The following is a 16596-nucleotide window of genomic DNA, read 5'->3' on the forward strand; positions in this document are numbered from 1 at the left end:
CTACTGGCATACCTGCTCAGTCACCACAACTTTCCCCTCTCCTTTTCCCTAGCGTGGGTGTGTATATGCATCTCTTCTCTTTTAAAATAAACTAAAAAATTGCACCAGTGATAATGCCAATTGCATTTTATTATAAGCAACAGTTGTTGAAGATGAATGGCATGGTTCCAAAGATATTGTAAGTTGACTTGTTATTTTCTGGAAGTAGAGTGGTTATACAAACATGCTCATGTACCCCTATACAGTGCTCTCTTCTTTTTTACATCCAGTGTTGACTAAACAATTAAACTTGCAGCAAATGTTAGCGGAGTCAGTGCTAAGCTAGATAGGACAATGGTCTCATTTTAATATAAAACAGCTTCCTCTGTTCCTATGATAACCTCAAAACAGAAGGATATTCCTGTTCTGAGGAATGATGCCTGGGTCCTCTGCAGCAAAAGAACAACAGCCAGACAGATTATTGCATCAAGTATTATTGTGTAGGAAGCCCTTGAAATATTGTCTCTTCACAGCTGTGTAGAGAGAAAGACCCTTAGAAACTGAGATCAAGGGGTGTCTTTCTTTCTCTTTAGATATTACTAAAAGCTACCATGCATTGAAACTACAATTACAGGCATGAAACTATTGCTTCGTTCTTTATTTTTTAATTTGGGGGGGATGGGGAATGTGACTGCAGCTGAAATTCAGAAAGCTTATAAAAGTATTGCCACACACACAAAACCAGGCATTCTCTGTATTTACCATTGCTCTCTCTTTTGGGACAGCACACATACCATTAACGGCTAATCAACTCAAGGCTCTGAAATCCCTAAACAGTCCTTTCAATTTCCCAAAATGTAGCCTAGGATATATATATATATATATATATATATATATATATATATATATATATATATATATTTATTTATCCCATCCTGGCTAATGGTAACAAGCTCCCAAGGGTGACCAGGTGCAGCAGAGATGATTGTACATTATGTTCAGCAGTCATGTGCAGTTCATAGTTTTAAACAACCACAACACTCACAAAGCCCTACAGAGTTACAAATGGACCTGCTTTTCAGCATGTCATGTTATATGGACCTTGCCTGTCAATTAAAGGAGGTGTGAGAATGAAAGCCAAAAGAGAAAGAAAAAAGAAAAGGTGGAGTTGACTTTTTTCTAAATCTATGCCTGCAGCAGACAAAGTTTAAGGGACGTAGCAAACTAAATGCTACTCAGAGTGGACTCATTTCACTTTGAGAATGATTAGTATTGGATACAACTCTAAGAATGCACTACTATGGAATTCTACTCGTATGTAGGTCCCACTGAGTTCAGTGGGGCTTGCTCCCTACTAAGTGTCTATAGGATTGTAAGGTAAAAGGTAAAGGACCCCTGGATGGTTAAGTCCAGTCAAAGGTGACTATGGGGTGTAGTACGCAGCTAGCTTTCAGGCCAAGGGAGCCGGTGTTTGTCCACAGACAGCTTTCTGGGTCATGTGGTCAGCATGACTAAACCGCTGCTGGAGCAATGAAACACCGTGATGGAAGCCAGAGTGCACAGAAATGCCATTTACCTTCCTGCCACAGTGGTACCTATTTATCTACTTACACCATAGCTGTCAACTTTTCCCTTATCTTGCAAGGAATCCTATTCGGAATAAGGGAATTTCCCTTAAAAAAAGGGAAAAGTTGATAGCTATGACTTCCACTGGTGTGCTTTCGAACTGCTAGGTTAGCAGGAGCGGGGACAGAGCAACAGGAGCTCACCCCATCATGCGGATTCAAACTGCCGACCTTCTGATCAGCAAGCCCAAGAGGCTCAGTGGTTTAGACCACAGCGTCACCTGCATTCCAGTTACAGGATTGTACCCTAAATGAACAAAATGTTAGACAGATCTAGCTGGAAGACAGGTCAAGGCCAAATATTCAGACATAAATAGAGATACTACGAATAACTACTAGCAATGATAAAATATATAATTGTACACAGAACACTGAAAACAAAATTATAAAGAGGGACACAGTTTAACAGTTCTTTCAAACCTAATACTTTACACCACGGAAAGAATATAGTTGATCCAGTATAGGCAGAGGAATGTGATGCAGAAAGACCACAGAAATCCACTCATTGCTTTGTCAAGGAAGTGTGAAAATGGCAGCTCCTTGTTGGATTTCTCCCCTCCTATTCAACAATATTGTAGTTCAACTTAACCCATGTTTTGACGTAATTACTGAGGGGCTGCCCTGTGGGTGGGACACAGTAAATCAGGGTGGTCCAACTTTTCATACCAAGTGGGCTGCAAGAGTACTTAGAAAATGGAACCTGCAGGCCACACACTGCCTTGTCATGCACAGAACGGGGGAGTACAAAGCCGGATAAGCAAGGTGCTGGGCTTTGGGAAAGAGGTGCGGGGCTCCAGCAGTGTCCTACAGCCCTCCCACCTCCTTCCCAAACCTGGGAAAATGCTTACTTGGCTTTGGAAAAGAGGAGCCCTCTCTACTCCTTCTCACTTACCCAGTCTTTGGGAAGGCACATTGTAAGCTGGCTTGAGCACGGGTTTTGACTATGGAAAGGCAGTATACAAATAACATTATGTATGTATGTATTTGCAAGCCAAAAGCTTTAAGTGAATGTTTGCAAGAGATAGCCTTGTGGTTGATTACAAGCATTACACTGAGGGATGGATGCAATTCAAGCATTAACCGATTTCTAAGAAGGACAAAAGTTAGCACACACTTTGAGCATTGCAAAAAGTTCATATTAGGACATTCATATTGACAGACAAAAATGTACACACAGAACACCTGTCTCAGATGTTCAGAATTAAAGCTGGTTTATGGAATCAGGCTTTTCAACTTTTATAGCAATAGATTTACTCAAAGGATTAAGCTCAACCCCATTTAGGAATGTCTTGGGGAATACTAGTGTGTGTGTGTGTGTGTGTGTGTGTGTGTGTGTGAGAGAGAGAGAGAGAGAGAGAGAGAGAGAGAGAGATATTTTGGGAACCTTTACTGTACTATTATTTGCCTTAGTAGGACTTGAATTCCTCCAGCTAACCTCGAGATAATTAAACAAGCAGGAGAGGACAGTCCTATTTCTGTGAAGATCCTGTCTTATTTTTTTCAGTCTGCTCCCTATTAAAGCTCAAACATTTAACTTGAATTACGCATGGTTCAGAAAGTATTTATGAAATACGGTAATGGGAAGGGCAATTCCTTTCTTTCACTTCAGTACTTCACAGGCATTGACTGTAAGCTTCCCTAAATATGCCACCTGGTGGCTAAAAAGCAGAACAGTTTCTTAATATTAAGGTTGTTTCCAAATGGGGTGTATACTTGTAATGACCACTTTTGTAAAGTCCACTCACTTTTCAGCCGCAAAACATGATTATCATCATCTAATTGTTGTCCTCTTGTGTTTTGCTTGTACTGCTGCTGCCTTAAAGCAAAACACAATACAAAAACAGAAAACTATCTTCTTGTTGCTGTTGTTAACAAAACTGTTGTGCAATCACTCTGCTGTGTGGACAAGAAAAAGTGCAATCAAGACAGGATGAGTGCTCTGTTTATGGGCGTGATAGTCATTACACATTTGCAGTGTTATTCTGCAATCCTTCTTCTGTCTGTCCCCCCCTCCAAGGAGGGTTTTGCCCATTCTGAGGCACAGCTGAGAACCCTTTCAGAAGCTGTATGCGAGTTGTAAAACCACCCTCTTGCTGTCTCTCTCCTCGCCTGCCCCCTTCCTTAAAGGACAGCCATGCTGAGTCTGTTCTTGGACTGAAATTGGGGCATCAAACTGTGGAAACCTCCCTCCCCTTGCACTGAACTATGGTAATCATCCCCTTCAACCCCGCAGCAAGCAGAGGAGCACAGAAATTCAACGGTCAATCCCTCTTCCCAGGGAACGCTGGCAAGGGTAGCTTTGGGAGGGAAAATTATTGCTATCTTCAAATAGGGTTGTCACATGGAAAATGGAGCAATCCTGTTTTCTCCTGCTCTGGAAGGTAGGACCCGAAGCAATAGCTTCAAGTTACAAGAAAGGAGATTCTAACTAAACATCAGGAAGCACTTTCTGAGAGTAAGAGTTGTTTGACAGTGAAACGAACACCCTTGGGAGGTTGTGGCTCTCCTTCCTTGGAGGTTTTTAAGCAGAGGTTGGATAGCCATCCATCATGGATGCTTAATTGAAGTTCATGTATTGTAAGGAGTTGGACTAGATGAGCCTTGGGGTACCTTTTCCAACTCTATTAATTATTTGGTGGGAAGCCATTACTGTTTAATGTGGGGTCATAGTATTTTAAAAGGAATGATGTTTATGTGGCATAGAGCTAAACTCTGCTCTTCCTGAAACACTCCAAACCTGCCCCCTTGCCCCTATCCTTTATATATCTTTGACTACAAATGACTGTTAATAGTTGTGCTATAAGATTACAGAGCAGAAAGATGAATGTCATGGCATACAAATGTGCACAGTGCATTTCACATCAGCATTTTGAGTTCTGTGCAACCTCCTTTGTACCTGCTTACTGATCTTCAGCAAGTTCTTTAACTGCAGTGTTCCTCAGTTTCCTTCCTTTTTCAAGCGGAAAGACTACTGCTTTTCCTTACAGAGCGCTTTTGAATCAATATATATATGAGCTAGGTATTATTCATTAGCTGTGTAAGACTTGCAACTCAATGGCATACATCGATTTCTACAACACAACCTGAGGTAATAGCACCTCCATCTTAAACGCATTTACTTCAAGAAAATTTAATTGATTTAATTGGGAAGATTTTAGCTTTTGGCTGTGATCTACAATCTGCCAGACACTCGGATTTAAGGCTTAACAGATTGAGTCCCAGAAAGGAAGTACAAAAGACCACCACTTCAAATTAAAATCATGACTTTAGTATCCAACATGACCACTTTTGCAGACAGAACACTAATTGTCAGAGAGAGATGAGAAGCAGGATCGTTCTCTTGACTCTGCTATAAGAAGACCCTTCTTCCCACGATGGTCAGCTGCCAGCACCCCCCCCCCAATTCCATCAGGCTGCGGCAGAAGTAGAGAAGGGAAGCAAGACCACCCCATTGGCTCTGCTGAGACACCTGCTACATTTGACTCCTTCCCAAACTATTTCATTTTCAGCTGGCCATTCTAAAGACTACAATTTATCTTTCAAGAACTAGTGCCTGAGTTTGCTTTCCCCCCCTCTTCCACAGCCCTGCAGGCAGGGTCTGTCTTGTTTTTATTGATCATATGATCAATATGGAACTGTTGGGTTGAAGAGCCTTAAAGGTAAAGGGACCCCTGACCATTAGGTCCAGTTGTGGCCGACTCTGGGGTTGCTGCACTCATCTCGCTTTATTGGCCGAGGGACCCGGCATACAACTTCAGGGTCATGTGGCCAGCATGACTAAGCCACTTCTGGCAAACCAGAGCAGCGCATGGAAACGCCGTTTACCTTCCCGCCAGAGCGGTACCTATTTATCTACTTGCACTTGGACGTGCTTTTGAACTGCTAGGTTGGCAGGAGCAGGGACTGAGCAACAGGAGCTCACCCCATCGCGGGGATTCGAACCGCCGACCTTCTGATTGACAAGTCCTAGGCTCTGTGGTTTAACCCACAGCGCCACCCGCATCCCCCTGAAGAGCCTTAGACGGCAGTAATTAAGCACAACAGTTCTGGTGACATTGGTCTACTTTTAAAGACTGTCCCAGTCATTTCTGGCCTTTCCTGCCGGTACCATACTTCCATCAACTTTCCCAGCTTTCTTAACCAATCCCTATTCCTATTTTGTCACCATTTTCAAAAATTCAGATTGAGTTGCAGCAGAAGGAATGCTTAGTTGTCCCCACAAGCATACAGTTACATATAATGTGTAGTCTGGGCCTTGAGACCCACTGGTTGCTAGACTCTTATAAAGAATGGTGGGCTATGAACCAGCAAGACACTTATGTTCTTAAGCAACAGTGGTGTCCAAGAACATATTAGCTGTGCCTTGCTCTTGCTTTGTAACTTTCAGGGGACCACAGAGGTTATGAGAAAAAGAAAAAGAAACTATTGACATGTTGATATAGTCCATGTTAATGCCTGCCCCCCACACTTGGCTTGCACCCATTTGGGTTTGTAAAGCAGTATGTTGATAATAGATGCAATGGCACATGGGTGATCTAGAACTTGAACTCCATAGTCACTTGTGAGAATTGGGATTCAGATCGTTCTTGAATTCTGGAAAAATTCAGAATGCAAGGAGGGAGATTACAATTCTGTGGCTGGTTAAGCAAAGTCAGGAAGAGTTTATCTTGTTGGACTGAGCAGGTCTGCTCAGAAGCCTGGTCTAGCCTCTAGGAGTTGCTGTCTGGTTGTATATTTATCCCATGAACTTCAGAGCAATTTGACTCTGGTTTTTGGCACCTTTCATTTGCAAACAACTACCTTCCACTAGCGGTACCCTTTTTATTGTTTCACTGGAACTCTGAAATTCCATCCAGCTGGCTCCATCTCCATAAACTTAGGGCTGATTGGGGAGGGGAGTCAAGCTGGAATTTTTTTGTTATAGTTGAGACTGTGCAGCCTAATGGGAGCTGGCAGCTAAACAGCTAGCTACTGCTTCCATTGGAAATGATGTTGCTCAGAATGGGAACTAATGATCTTGCATTTTATTTGGAGCCATTATCTCATATCCCCAAGGAAAAGGAGAAATGCCAACTCATTGAGCAGCTCCTGTTCTTTTGGCTTGCATGCATCGAGACAAATTCATGTGTAATAATCAGGATATCATTAACATCATCGGCTGCATGCAAACAAAACTATGGTGGGAGTCCTGCTTGGGGTATTGGGGTTTCCAATAGCAGGTTGAACTCCAGAAAGGTTTTGTCACTGCAGATGCTTTATGCAATTAGCCAAATACTATTCCCCCCCTCCATTTTGAAAATGTGCTTCTGCTTCTATATGAGCATTTTCTGAAGCTGAAAACATGACAGTTGTGTTAATTATCAATCCTGTGTCACTAATAGAGCAGTAATCTAGTGGCAAGATGCAGAGATGAAACTCCTTCATTACAATGCTGCAGTGCATCAAAATGGAACAAGGATATAAAATGGGTAAAGCATATTTATGGACAAATGTTTGGATTCCCTGCTATGTGTCTAAGGGGAAACATTGGTCTGCTTTCAAAGACACAAAGAATAGTTCAGTGGTAGAGCATCTCCTTTGAATACAGAAGATCTGAGGCTCAATCCTTGACATTTCCATGTAGGGCTAGGAATGTCTGGAGAGCCATTGCCAGTCACTGTGACCAAGACTTGTTCCTTGGAGAAGCAAAGAAGGGGAACTTGAAGCCCAGTTCAGAGACTTGCCACACCAGATCATACATGTTTCCACTGGGAAGTCCTGTCCAAGGAATAGATGCCAGCACCAGCTATATGGAATTATTCGACTGAGCACATGGCTTGAGGCAAGACCTGAAAGGGCTCTCATGGAGCAGCAGATTGAGGGCTTTTATCCAACTCCCTGAAGCTGGTCAGCTGCTGAGCCTTGATTGCTGCCTTTGTTGTAAATACACGACTGCATTTACAGCGCCAAATGGAAGCGCAGGTGGGTAAAGGCCAAGAAGCAACAGAAATAATTGAATGATCCTTGCCGTTACACTTCCAACAAGTTATTTTTTGGTCAGGAACATATCTCGTGATTATCAAGGGGCAAGAAACAGGGGCAGCAGTTCGGCAGCTCTTGTCCTTTTTTACAGAGAACCAAAAAATTTGAAAATTTGAAAGCCTTATAGACTTGCAAATAGAAGGAAATGTGGCAAAAATGTGCTACTCCAAAGCTGTCAGGAAAACATAAGTTGGTGTGATATATTTGTCATTTACCTCATGATGATAATGATTCAGAGGACAGTAAGTCCCTCTCTTTGCTCACATACCGAGGGATGCAGCTTATATCCTACCCCTCTGCTCATGTTATAAAGAAACCTTTGCCAAACTGGAAGCCTCCAGCTGTTTTGGTATACAGTACATTCGCACCAGTCCCAGCTAGCACAGTTGTGCTGACTGGGACTGATGTGAAGTGTTGTCCAAAACAGCTGGAAGGCACCAGGTTGGCAAAGGCTTATCAATACTATGCAGTGTGACATACGGGACACTTTCTAATTCCTGCTGCCACCAAGATTTCTTTGGCATTGATATATCTAGAGTTCTCTGGAATGCTTCATGCAGACTTGTGGGAAACACACACACACACACACACAAAATTTTCAACCCCAAGAAATTAAAACAAATAGAGCTGAAACTCATTCAGTGTTCGCAATTAAACCGTGCATTGTAATACGCCCCCCCCTCCACCCAATACATTTCCTGGTAATTACTCCAAATTATCTGGATAGGAAACAATGAAAACAGGCATGCTGAGGTCAGGAGCACACTTTATTGTCTTACCCATTTGGTAAGGTGGAGGCTTGATGGGGTAAACATCCCATAACAAGGGAATGGGCATGGGGTTTTGCTGGTTATTATGCAGGAAAACAGCACATTTGAGCAAGCATTACTGCCTTCTCTTGGAAAGCACAACAAGGCTCTCAAATCACATCTTGTATTTTAACAACCCACATTCCTTCCCAGTCTCCCCTTTTGCTTTATTAAGGGGGAGACGTTTCCAGACCAAGTGCCCTTCCTCAGCCACACTACCACATGTGGGAGAGGCTTTTTCGAAGGAGACTGGTGTAATACTACTTTCTTGCTTTTTAATGTTTTAAAACAATTGCGCTTGGTGTAATTTTAAGGGGGAAAGAAAGAAAAATAAAAGAGGGCTTTTGAAAGAGCCAAGGGGGCAGCTTAAAATCTTTGAGGTGCGTGTTAGGAATGGTACCAGCAAAGGCAACTTCTTGTGTTTTATAGATTCATGTGCTTAAGGGAAAATGGGATACACCTGTACAAACAGCTAAGATTGGAGAAAAAGGCCATTATGAATGATGCAGAGTTGCACCATCATAGCTGTCTTGTGGCTCAAGTGGAATATGGGACAAGTGCAAGGTGGCGATGTGGTCTAAACCACCGAGCCTAGGGCTTGCCAATTGGAAGGTTGGTGGTTCGAATACCCGCAATAGGGTGAGCTCCCGTTGCTTTGTCCCAGCTCCTGCCAACCTAGCAGTTCGAAAGCACGTCAAAGTGCAAGTAGATAAATAGGCAGGAAGGTAAACGGCGTTTCCATGCGCTGCTCTGGCTTTGCCAGAATTGGCTTAGTCATGCTGGCCACATGACCCGGAAAAACTGTCTGCGGACAAACGTCAGCTCCCTCAGCCAGTAGAGCGAGATGAGCACTGCAACCCTAGAGTCGTTCATGACTGGACTTAACTGTCAGGGGTCCTTTACCTTTTACAAGGTGACAGAAGGCAGAGCCCTCCAGAAATCTCTCCTGTATATTGCTTAGGTCTCTTGTTCAACCAGGGTTTTAAATTGCATGGTGAGGCTTCACAAGTAGACGAAGTTCACAGCTTCAGATGTTCATCTCCCCAATTGTGGAGGGCTTTAAATTAGGTACTGACGATGTGCTGGAGGGGGTGGAACTTGCCACCAAGGCTCTTGCTTCTTCTCATGTTTGCTTACATGCAAGGAGACTGAATGCCCAAATGGAATTATGTGGCCAGAATAATATGAAACAGGCCTTGGTGAGAACTGCAGTGGTCTTCCACAGCTTTTATGAAGTCATGTTTACAGGGACCGAGTAGTTTTGTATCACAGATGGGAGTATTTCTAGTACAACTGCTAGAGAGAAATTATCAGGAAAAAGTCCAGAATGCATGTGGATTATGTGCATGTGTGCATCTGGACCATAGCCAATATGTTTGCTTGTAAAATATTCTTGTCAGAAAATGTCTGACCAACCTTAAAGTGTGTGGTGGGAGCTGTGGAAGAGACTTTTTCCAGACAAAGAAACAAGTTCTGCTAGTGTTGCTTTCGGCTAAGCACTCGTGTGGCATGTGTTTTACGTTCTCTATTGTTCTGACATATACTCAAGTACGTAATATTTTCAGTTCTGCAGCAGCATGCTCTTTGGGAAACAGTTAGACTTTCAAAACATACAACTTACAAATCATGTAAGCTGCCTTCAGATGTTGCCCAGCTGTTCCAGCATAGTCAATAAATTTTATCTGGAATTTTTAAAATTCTAATCTCGGTCACTGTGCTAAAATCCTGGAATGTTGTTTTGTGCTTCTCCTTCTTGCTTTGTTGTTGTTGCTAGAAATAGCACACTGTACTAATGTATAGTAGTAGATAGCTGTGACAAACAGCCCAATATAAAAAACATCAACAATGTGCATGGCCCAGTGTATTTTCCCCTGGGTGTTGCAACTCAACTGCTTCCGTCTGCCATAGTAAAATGCATCCTGTCAAGTTCTTTATGACCCACTGAGGACCATTACACATTGCAGAATAGCAGACCTGGATTTGCCAATGAGTGTACATTCAACAGGGAGCTACAGCCAATCACAGATCTGTATTAAGTGTACTGGCATGATACATATTTAAATACATTTAGGTGCAGGTGTACACCTAAAATGTAACATGTGGAATCACAAGTCTGAGCATCTATTGGATAAGGCTGTATATCTGAACTGGTAGTTTTATGAGGGGCTTTGGGTTTTTTAGAGCATTTCTTGCAAAAAATGATATTTTAATGGGCATTTATTGGAATATTTTATATCTGCTCCCATATTTCCTAGTTATCTGCTCTGAACCACTAGGTCAGAGTGGGCTATGAATTTAAATAAATGCAATACATAAATGAAAGCAATTTAGCGCTCTGCAGCTGTTCCCCCCTTTTTATTATATGCATATAAATTAAGGAAGCCTTTCAGTTTTTACATTAAATAACACTTGAGTAATCAGCTTGTAGCAACTCCAGTCTGTGAGTAAACTGAAGCTATCTAATCAATTTGGGAAGCAGTTAAAATTTGTAGCAGCTTATTATTATTATTATTATTATTATTCAATTTATATACCATCCTTTATCTAAAGATCTCAGGGTGGTGGTGTACATTACAAAACATCCATGATAAAAACAGAATAAAAACATAGTAAAAAGCATACTGACAAGACAGTCCAACAGTAAAATAATCATAATGGTAGTAGTTCTCTGCACCACACTTTCACAGGCCATAGATTATTTAATAGCCATTGTTGTTGTTTAGTCGTTTAGTCGTGTCCGACTCTTCGTGACCCCATGGACCAGAGAACGCCAGGCACTCCTGTCCTCCACTGCCCCCCGCAGCTTGGTCAGACTCATGCTGGTAACCTCGAAAACACTATCCAACCATCTCGTCCTCTGTCGCCCCCTTCTCCTTGTGCCCTCCATCTTTCCCAGCATCAGGGTCTTCCCCAGGGAGTCTTCTCTTCTCATGAGGTGGCCAAAGTACTGGAGCCTCAGCTTCACAATCTGTCCTTCCAGTGAGCACTCAGGGCTGATTTCCTTCAGAATGGAGAGGTTTGATCTTCTTGCAGTCCATGGGACTCTCAAGAGTCTCCTCCAGCACCATTATTCAAAAGCATCAATTCTTCGGCGATCAGCCTTCTTTATGGTCCAGCTCTCACTTCCATACATCACTACTGGGAAAATTTAATAGCCATAGGCCTAGGTAAAGAGGCATGTTTTTGCCTGGTGTCTAAAGACATGTAATTATGGTGCCAGGTGAGCCTCTCTAGGGAGAGCAGACCACAATCAGGGAGCCACCACAGAAAAGGATGTATCAGCAGTCACTTTGTTAGACACATGTCTTTTTAGCCAAGTTTAAAGCTATTCTGATAGAAACTGGCCTTTTTTTTTAGGCCTGGAAAATGTGCTTAGTTTTTAGAGATGTGGAATACCACAACAATGATGTGATACAAGCTTGCTTTGTACCTTATTTTAATAGATCTCACCTTCACAAAAGGAATATATTGTGCCATAACCCTACACAGGAATGGTAGAGAAATTTCATATTTTAAAAGTGACTCTTCCTAATTCACACCTCTTAAAACAAAATATTACCTGAAGGAGCTATTATTCAACACCAAATGCACATATTTGGGGAAGGAGTAAATAAAAATGCCCTGTTTTTAATGCTTGACATTTTATTTTTTATATTTTGCTGGAAGCTGCCCAGAGTGGCTGGGGATTGATTGATTGATTGATTGATTGATTTATTACATATAAAATACATAATGGAGCAATTCAAAAAAGTGTACTAGGCAAAAAATGCCTATGAAAATGAATATATTAAGAGAAGTGTGCACTAAAATTCTGATGTGATAATGTTGTTTTTTAAACCAACGGAGGCAGGAAATATAGTGAACTGAATCTAAGCTTGGAAAACTGAGAAAAACTGAAATTGACAGATTCAAGCAGCCCTAACTCTGAACAGTGCTAAGTTTTAATAAATATACTGGTGCTGGATTGAGGCCCCAAAGCTTTCTGTATTTTCCCTTCTCATGCACCATATGTTTTGTTCTGCTGTGCTGTTGAAGAACAATACTAAAAGCCTCCTGAGGTTAATTTTACACCTGTAAAACCTTCTGGATTAAAATCAAATTTCTGAAGGCAAGCAGCTCAGGCATCTGGCTTATAATGGCTGCATGGTGCATTTAAATCCCAGTGGCTTGACTTTCATTGGAAATCCTCCCCCTTCCTTCATTTTCTTTTTAGTGTCCCAGTTATCAAAAATTCCACTTTGCTTTTCATCCCAAAATCTTAAAAGAGATTCCTCTGAGATAGGAAACTTACAGATAGTGGTTTTGGTGCTGTTTTGGACTTCATTAACATCCTGGGCTTGGTTTTTGTGTGATCAGCTTCTTTGCTTCTTTTTGACAGTTTCAGAATAAAAGGCACATATTTGCTAAGAGATGTCCTGCTGTAACTACACTACAGAGCCTGGGTTGTTGGAGGGGCATAAAGCAGATTTAAGATTATCCACATGGGTTCTGTGGCTGATCCTGGTGATATACAAGATAGCTTGTTCTGTCTCTTAACACCTATGATTTACTAATCCCTGGCTCTGGTAGGAAGTCCATAATAATAAATTCAATATATGACTTATTGTGTCACTTTCAAGCCTTAACTGCAGAAGTCAACTATTTCCTCCAATGGTCCTTTTCTATGGAGAAAAACTGCTTTTAGTTCAATGTTTGGTCCCGACTCAGTTTTAATAGATTAAGACTTGATCGTGCTAGTTTGTTTTAAATTCAGATTTCTTTTTAAGCTATTCTTTTAGACACCATTTAGTAAATGTAGGGAATGTGCGTTGGCTGTGTGTGTACTCTATACTGTATAATGTGAATTGGTGTAATTCAGGGCAGCCTTTCACATTACTGAGTTAGTTCATGCCATTGATCATGCTATCAGGAAGTGCCTAACCTTCCAAGTCACTCTATTGACTCAGTTTTTCCATAAAGCTAAACCATCTCTCTCTCTCTCTCTCTCTCTCTCTTATTCTGAAAAATGAAATCAAGCTCATTGGGAAAATATCCAGAGCTTTAGAAAGGAGATGGGACAGGTAGAAAGGTTTGGGGAGAGGGTTGGAAATCATTTGTTTTGACAGACAGGTCTAGCTTTAAGTCACTCTGAATTATTTCCCAGTGCACTCCAATCACAGTGATTGGATGTTGAAGTAAACATGAGAGGGCCAAAACCAAACTGCAAATTTAACTTACTATTTAATCCCCTTATATGACTTCACTGCTAATGATTTAGCAGACAATTTAGCAGGTTTGGGGGCAGACAACAGGGCTTTTTTTCAGCTGGAACTTGCCGGAACACAGCTCCGTCACCTCTCAGGTGGGCACCACTGCCATTATAAGAACAAGGGAGTTCATGGTGAGTTCTGGCACCTCTTTTTCTAGAAAAATAGCACTGGCAGACAGTATTTCCCGCCCGGATAACTTCTTCCAGCTGCTCTAGGCTTCCTGCTCAGTTCTCCTCCAGGACCCCCCCCCCATCTCCCTCTCTTTAGTCATCCTCTCATCTAATCTCTGGTCTGCTTCCCAACAGTAGTAGAATAGGTCTATTTATGTCTCAGCCAGCCTATCCTTCAATCTGATTTGACAGGCATAGTATTTCCCTGCCTTCATCAGACTACCTATTCTGTCCAATGAATGATCAAGAATTTCTGTCCAATAAGCCAGTCAAAAGTCTAATTCACTATTCTCAGGATTAAACCTCACCAAGTTTCCCCAGACCAGACTCAGGTACTTACTTAACAGCCAACTGTCAACCAGCAACAGATACTTAGCATTTTCAAATGTAACCCTTACATGACCCCACATGCACATACATCTAAACCAAAAACCTGTTCTACTAAACATATTTTAAAAAGTGATTTTTTCACAGCATAATATTTATATTGCATTTTGATGGTCAGCAAAATTGTCTAAAGACTCAGTTATATGGGCAGTATAAGTTGTGTAATAAATAAAAACTTTTTTAAAAGGATTAAATTGTAAACTTCTAATTTATGAACCAAAAAGCCAGCATCTCTCCTAGCACTATGTTGTTTCTGTCTGCCAATACATTTTTAAAATAGATTTTCAGTTGCCTTGGTTATAGCACAACTGGGAATGATTACTATCAGGGTGTGTTGCTTTTGTACAGTTTTACTATAGTAGAGCATGGGAATATAGCCGGTATATTCTTCTGCTCTCCAGCTGAGGCTGTTTTACTATCTTGAGTTTTTAAGATTGATGACAATTCTGTTATAGCAGTATTGTACATTTTCCAGCGATACCTAGCTCCCAAATACATATGTGTACACACACAAATGGTCTTACAGACTACTTTTTACAAATAAGTGGACTCAGGCACATCATTCAGAAATGGAAGGTGGGGAGGGGGGGGACATAAATTGTCCCCTATATTTTGGAGAGGACTAACCCAGACCCTTATCCTGCTCCGGGAAAAAAATAATTTTGTCATTTTGTTACTGGATAATACATTAGCACATTAAACAATGGGTTTACCAGGATATTGTTTTATATACATTATATGTCCTAGTAACATCATAGCAAGCTGGAAATGTTTTGATATTCCAGCTACGGATACTCCTGGTCAAAATTCAAGGTAAAGGAAGTTTGGACAGAGCAATTGTCGTTGAGTTTGGCGAATCTGGTAAGTGCTGCTGGGTTTTTCCAAGGGTTTCCAGAGCTTTAGAGGATGTTTGCAGGCTTTTTCAATGGTGTTCTCCATAGACATGATTTCACTTAAATGTAGAGCCCCAGAATGTAACCCCTATGTAAATGGAGAGTTGCCTGTACATCATTCTTGCATTGTATAAATATCACATAAGGACCAATGATTGTATAATGTCATAATGCATTTGAGACCAATTATTTTAATCTGAAAAGGGGAATTATGAAGGGCTTGGCTTCCTCAGTTTGGTATTTTGTGTCACTAGCTTTTAAACAGAAAACTCCAAACATAATAAGTAGGCACCAACAACTTCTAGAACTGGATGGGCAGGGACATGGCCATTGATCATAACTCAGATTCCCAGCCCTGCCATTCTATTTTCAGGTAGAACATGAAGCTTTCAAATAGGGACAAAGAACTGTAAATATATAAAGGGCATTTTAATGGACACACTCTAAAAACCAGTTCTAGAGTCATGTGGCTGACCTCCAGTTATAGCTTCTCTGATGGGGACAAAGGGGCCTATCATGATTCGTAAGAGCCAGGAGAAAGATCCAGCCTCTAGGAATTTCAGATCTAGTGTCTGAAATAACTAAATAAATAGAAGGGCTTCACAAGTGAATGCTATTGCAGCAAAATTAGGTGCACAGCTGAGGCTGTAAATGCAACTATGAATTTAGGCCTCAAGCAGCAAACTGAAATATAAACTTCTCCAAATAATCCAAAAAGATGGTACACATTCAACTGAGCTGGTTTGCATAATATGATCAAATAAAACTACCAGGTGTTAAATGTAAACAACATAACAAAAAAGAAAAAGATAGACAGAGACAGGTGATTGTAACTTGGAAAGCAATAGCTTGGAGCTATATTAGACAAAAAGGAAGAAAACCCATTTCTAGTTTATAATAAATATTCCAGAATATTTATGCAGAAATGTCAGACAAAACCTATTCTAAACGAGAACTGAAACCCACAATAAAAATGTTCTACTTTATCAAAAATATGTGCCTAGCTATCATCCTTACATCAAATTCAAATGTGAGGTGATGTCCTGAACCCCTGGCTTACCTGGCAGCAAGTTAGTACATCAAGTCCAAAGTCCTGGGGTCAAGCAAAGTCCAAAAGTCAGGAAACACAGTCCAGATGTCAATCCAAGTAGTCAAATCTGAAGTCCAGCAGTCAGGATACAGTCCAGAGTCAAACCCAAAGCACAGTCCTGTAGACGTCCAGGAGCATCCAAGCCAAGGCCCATGAACGTGGGCTGCTGAACAGACACAGCACCTCAGCTTTGCTTCCCTTTTGTACTTTGCATGCTGATTGCAGCATCTGGGCTTGATGACGCATGTGACCCTCACCTGTTCCAAGACTACTCCAGCTGAGGAATCATACACTTCCTCCCAGAGCTAGCAAGCTCCACTTGGCCAGCTAGTGAGCTATAGGCCCTTGCCTGCCTCAGCCTCCTAGAGTGCCA

Source organism: Podarcis cretensis, assembly GCF_951804945.1.
Source record: "Podarcis cretensis genome assembly, chromosome: 4".
Lineage (NCBI taxonomy): Eukaryota > Metazoa > Chordata > Lepidosauria > Squamata > Lacertidae > Podarcis > Podarcis cretensis.